Genomic DNA, 6930 nt, shown 5'->3' with positions numbered 1-6930 from the left:
CCTCTGAGCCCCGCTTATATATGCTAAGCCAGGCCCATCCTGGCGGGCTAGGACGCATTGAGGGCGCGAGCGCCCTTCATTGGACGTGATGTCACGCCAGGCTCACTGGTAGGCTGCTGCAGTTGCCGCAGGGCAGCCAATGAGGCCCCCCGGCCAGACAGCCTGCTCTAGGTCTGCTGGCTGCTGCACTGCGTTGACAACAGATACAAAATTAAGGATAATTTTTGGCTTCAATATCTCAAGGGAATCTTTCCCGTAGCGTAAGCTAAACTTACGCAATACTCGTTCATTCATCTAGAGAGAACCGAGGTTACGTTAGGTAACCGATTCGTTTTCTAATTTCATCATTACTATATGTAAGTTTTACATTTTGACTTTTTTTTTTTACCGTTTCGAATCGTGTTGACGGTGTGTTTTTAACTTGGGCGCAGGCCAGTAACGTTAATTAAAATCTTGATAATGTTTAAAATGCAGGTCTTGGTTGATGGTACCGTGTTACTTAGATTTTTTTCTTCTTTTTGTTTGATTTTAGCCAAGTCCTACTTCAAAGTCTTGTAATTTTTAGGATTTCTGTTGCATTGTATTACCAACTATTTTTCCACCTGAGAGAAAACTTATTTGCCAAACAGCCGTCGACGAATAGCACTATTGTTTTCGATGATGTAACGTATGTATTCCACTTGCCCAGTAATATGTAATTAAGTTAACGTTATATTAGTCGTAGGTGCATGTCGTCTTAAAGCTAAACATGGCCGTTTTCCGAGGCAAGGTTGGATACGTTCATCATTACGTCACCCTTTACTTCTGCCTATGGGGTTTTCAAGTAAAGTTATTTAACCAATGAAAAGTATTAAAAGAGCTTGTGGCTAACCGCTTGACTCCGTTGGGCCTGTCAGTCAAACCTCATAACTTCAACCCAAATCTTGAATGAGGAGTGATGGGTCGGTCATGAACGATTCGTTCAATTTGAACCAATCTTTAATATGACTCGGGAACACCGGGTTTATGAACGACTCGAGTTTATGGGGGTGGTTTTTTTTTTAAATGCTCTGGTTCAAACAGTTGAATGCACTAGTAGTTAGTCAGTTTAGTAGCCATGAAATTAAAAGTGATATTTTAACTTTTTTACAGAATGTTGCAGTGCTTATTATAAATGAGTTATCCGTGCAAAATATTATTTTTTTATATATATATTAATATGCCCTTGTAATCTTTCATCAAAAACGCTAACTTTAACTTTTACAAAGGTAAAAAAGCAGCAATGTCAGACAACAACATATCACATTCTCTCTCTCTCTCTCTCTCTCTCTCTCTCTCTCTCTCTCTCTCTCTCTCACTCTCTCACACACACACACACACACAACGTCCATGCACACTCAGTCTCAATCACTCACACGCATCCTCACATACACTCACACACATCCTCACATACTCACTCTCACCCACATCCTCTCATACGCTCACTATCTCACACACATCCTAACATACACTCTTACACACATCCTCACTCTCACACACATCCTCACTCTCACTCTCTCACACACATCCTCTCTCACACTCACTCACACACATCCTCTGTCACACTCACTCACACACATCCTCTCTCACACTCACTCACACACATCCTCTCTCACACTCACTCTCACACACATCCTAACATACACTCTCACACACATCCTCACTCTCACTCTCTCACACACATCCTCTCTCACACTCACTCACACACATCCTCTCTCACACTCACTCACACACATCCTCACATACACTCTCTCACCCAAATCCTCTCATACGCTCACTCACACAGGGCTCTCAAGTCTCACGCATTGGGCGTGAGACACACGCATTTCAACCCGTTCACACGCCACACCTTGTATTTCTCACGCTGAGCAGTAAGGGAACTTGTCCCGCTATACAATTAATGGACGAGACGCAGGCAAACGGAGGGAAGTTCTCTGCCGAGTTCATAGCATCTGTCTCGAGTTATACAGAGTTAAATGCTAGCTACCAGCCAATCAGAAATTATAATTAGTTGTTTCCGGGTAAATTATGTGTTCCCGCTGCAAGCACGTTCGTTACTAGACAACACATGCACACACGGAGTGGAAGTTGAAAGAGCACGATCTGATGAATGCAGTTTGCGGACATCTTCATTTATTTTTTATTTTTTTTAGCATTTTGATTTTACGATTCCTGGACGATGTCTCTTGCCTGTGATCAAAGACAGTGAGAGCTGATGTTGAGGAGTATAGCCAAATTCGTGCTAAATTATTTTTGATGCATTCAAAAACTCCCCAACTGCTTTTAAAGGGGTCATCGGATGCAAAATACACTTTTATATGGTATTTGCAAATAAATGTGTCTTTGCAGTGTGTGGACGCAATCACCATGCAATGAAAAAAATCCATTCACTTTTTTTTAATCCTCAAAAAGCCAAAAAGTTGTTGCTCATTATCATTTAAAGAGAAATGCACCGAAACGGGTCACTGTGAAGAGAGCTGTTTTTGAAGAGGTAAAAAGGGTGTTGTTTTACACAACCATTGAGAAATTTTAACCAAAGTATGTTACAAACTTTACATGAAGACCCAAAAGAATCATACCAACTTGTGGAAAATGGGCATCCGATGACCCCTGTAAAGGTGACCGGTTATACATGCTCAGGGCTAGTTGTTATGACACAATGTTATGTACATTGAGCACTGATGTTCAGTTGGCTTGTTTGGGGTCAAATTTATTTTTATTTTTCAATAAATTTGTATTTTTTAAATATAACTATTTATTTCATTTGGATGAATTTGTCTTTTTATCAGATTTAACAATTGTTATCATTTCCATTTGTGCTGGTCAATTATGAACAATAGGCAAAATTGAACTGCTAGCAAAAATTGAAGCGAATTTGGTTGGGTCGAGGGACCGCCACTGCAAATATTTGGGTGGCTCCTCCCCTAAATCTCACTCTAAACTTTTGATAAAACTTGAGAGCCCTGCTCACACAAATCCTCACATACACTCACACAAATACTCTCATACACTCACTCTCAAATGCATCCTCACACTCACCCTCTCACACACATCCTCATACACTCTCTCACATTCATCCTCACACTCACCCTCTCACACACATCCTCACTCTCACTCTCTCACACACATCCTCTCATACGCTCACTCACACACATCCTCACACTCACTCTCTCACACACATCCTCACATACACTCTCTCATACGCATCCTCACACTCACCCTCTCTCACACAACCTCTCATACGCTCACTCTCACACACATCCTTACACTCACTCTTTCACGCATCCTCACACTCACCCTCTCACACACATCCTCACTCACTTTCTCTCACGCATCCTCACACTCACCCTATCACACACATCCTCACAATCACTTTCTCACACACATCCTTACACCCACCCTCTCACACACATCCTCACACTGACCCACTCATACATATCCTCTCATACGCTCACTCACACACATCCTCAGTCACTCTCTCACACACATCCTTACACTCACTCTCTCTCACGCATCCTCACACTCACCCTCTCACACGCATCCTCACACTCACCCTCTCACACACATCCTCACACTCACCCTCTCATACGCTCACTCACACACATCCTCAGTCACTCTCTCACACACATCTTTACACTCACTCTCTCACACATCCTCACACTCACTCTCTCACCCTCGTCCTCTCATACGCTCACTTAAACACATCCTCTCATACACTCATTCTCACACATCCTCACACTCATCCTCTCACACACATGCTTACATACACTCTCTCACACGCATCCTCACAAACCCTCACATACGCTCACTCACACACATCCTCACATATAATCACACACATCCTTACACTCATTCTCTCTCACACATCCTCACTCTCACCCTCTCACACACATCCTTACACTCACTCTCTCTCACACATCCTCACACTCACTCAATCACACATCCTCACTCTCACTCTCTCACACGCATCCTCACAATCACCCTCTCACACACATCCTCACATACACTCACACACATCCTTACACTCACTCTCTCACACCCATCCTCAGACTCACCCTCTCACACACATCCTCACATACACTCACACACATCCTTACACTCACTCTATCACACGCATTCTCAGACTCACCCTCTCACACACATCCTTACATACACTCTCTCACACGCATCCTCCCACATCCTCAGACTCACTCACTCACACACATCCTCACATACACTCACACACATCCTTACACTCACTTCCTCTCATGCATCCTCACACTCACCCTCTCACACACATCCTCACATACACTCTCTCATACGCATTCTCACACATCCTCTCATACACTCACTCACACACATCCTCAGTCACTCTCTCACACACATCCTTACACTCACTCTCTCTCACGCATCCTCACACTCAACCTCTCACATATCCTTACACTCACTCTCTCACACATCCTCACTTTCAGTCTCTCACCCTCACATACGCTCACTCTCTCACATCCTCTCATACACTCACTCTCACACATCCTTACACTCACTTCCTCTCATGCATCCTCACACTCATCCTCTCACACACATCCTTACATACACTCTCTCACACGCATCCTCACACATCCTCACATACGCTCACTCACACACATCCTCACATACACTCACACACATCCTTACACTCAGTCTCTCTCACGCATCCTCACTCTCACCCTCTCACACACATCCTTACACTCACTCTATCTCACAGATCCTCACACTCACTCTCTCACACATCCTCACTCTCACTCTCTCACACCCATCCTCACAATCACCCTCTCACACACATCCTCACATACACTCACACACATCCTTACACTCACTCTCTCACACGCATCCTCAGACTCACCCTCTCACACACATCCTTACATACACTCTCTCACATATCCTCACACATCCTCACATACGCTCACTCACACACATCCTCACATACACTCACACACATCCTTACACTCACTCTCTCTCACGCATCCTCACACTCACCCTCTCACACACATCCTCACATACACTCTCTCACACGCATCCTCACACATCCTCACATACGCTCACTCACACACATCCTCACATACTCTCACACACACTCTCACACACATCCTCACATACACTCACTCTCAGTGCTTTAAGTGGGCCGGTACGCGCCGGTACTCAGTACCGCCACATCCAAATATAGCTCTTGAGCGTACCGCCAACTCTCTGTACGCCCAGAACGTGCTTTTAGCGTACCGGTACGCTCATTTGCACATCTGTTTTAATCCTTTAGCTGCGCTGTCGCTTTTCAGAGCGCCCTTCACAATGCACGCTTCCTAATTCGTCCCACCGAGAGCAGAGACTACATTACCCATACACCCTTGAGTTTTACAAGTGAAAAGAGCATGCGTCGCTTTTGCCGCTGTCAGCTACGTTTACATGGACACAATCGGAATGAAATCAATACGATTGATGAATCTGAACAAGGTGTTTACATGAATGATAAATAAAGTAATCGGGTTGATGTGCGCGTTTATATGTCACCAGTTTCAAATCGGATCTGATTTTTTGACATGCACAAACTGCACGAATATACAGAGTTTCCCGCTGTTCGCGCAAAAATATTCTCCTCTATTGGTTCTTTATTTGTTTTAAACAGCAGACGTAATATTAATTCGTCTCTGGTCATAATTTAGAGCATATTAACTGTTTTGCCGTGCTGATCACGAAGAAAAAATGCCCCTCCCCGCGGCCAAAACCAGGCGTCTGTGGATGAGAATCCACAACAAGGACTGGTGGGAGGTTGTCCTGCTTCACTTCACATACGCGCGAGTAAAATGAGAATTTTAGAATGACGGGAAGCTTATTAATATGACACTTTATTCAACAGGAAAAACAGCTCGTTCCGCGCGTTATACTCATTATGTTTATTTAACGTCATTGCACATGTGCAGTCCTTTCAGTTTCGGTTTTCAATCAAGTGTTTACATGTTCTCTCGATCGGATTACATAAGGGATATACCACGCCTTTCAATCCGATCGAAATGTCATTCGGATCGAGCTCAATGGGATCGATTAAGGTGTTTACATGATGGTTTTTTAGTCCGATCGAGCCGTCAATCCGATTATAAGTGTCCATGTGTCAATCATGGTGTCAACTCAACGTGGTCCGGAGAGGGTGTGTGAAACGGGTAAAGAAATGAATGAACCATAGCAAGACTCATGTTTATGTTCTACTTTTCTATGGTTATTATTTTATTATGTTTTATAATTTATTTTATGTAGCCTACATTTTGTTCAAAATGTTTTCAATACCCTTTTGCACATTTTATTTATGTTCAGTAGCTCTTTCTAGCTCAAGCAAATCCACAATTAAATTTTTTTTTATAAGGCCGTCTGTTGACTGTAAATATATAAATATATATATAATTTTTTATATATATATATATATTAATGCAATTATCTAATCAACCAATCACATGGCAGTTGCTTCAATGCATTTAGGGGTGTGGTCCTAGTCAAGACAATCTCCTGAACTCCAAACTGAATGTCAGAATGGGAAAGAAAGGAGATTTAAGCAATTTTGAGCGTTGCATGGTTGTTGGTGCCAGACGGGCCGGTCTGAGTATTTCACAATCTGCTCAGTTACTGGGATTTTCACGCACAACCATTTCTAGGGTTTACAAAGAATGGTGTGAAAAGGGAAAACATTTTGCCTGTAGGCGAAAATGCCTTGTTGATGCTAGAGGTCAGAGGAGAATGGGCCGACTGATTCAAGCTGATAGAAGAGCAACTTTGACTGAAATAACCACTCGCTACAACCGAGGTGTGCAGCAAAGCATTTGTGAAGCCACAACACGCACAACCTTGAGGCGTATGGGCTACAACAGCAGAAGACCCCACCGCGTACCACTCATCTCCACTACAAATAGG

This window comes from Siphateles boraxobius, unplaced genomic scaffold (assembly GCF_051911475.1).
Source record: "Siphateles boraxobius isolate OS27281-9 unplaced genomic scaffold, OSU_SipBor_1 31, whole genome shotgun sequence".
NCBI classification, from domain to species: domain Eukaryota; kingdom Metazoa; phylum Chordata; class Actinopteri; order Cypriniformes; family Leuciscidae; genus Siphateles; species Siphateles boraxobius.
Note: the sequence above shows the minus strand (reverse complement) of the source record.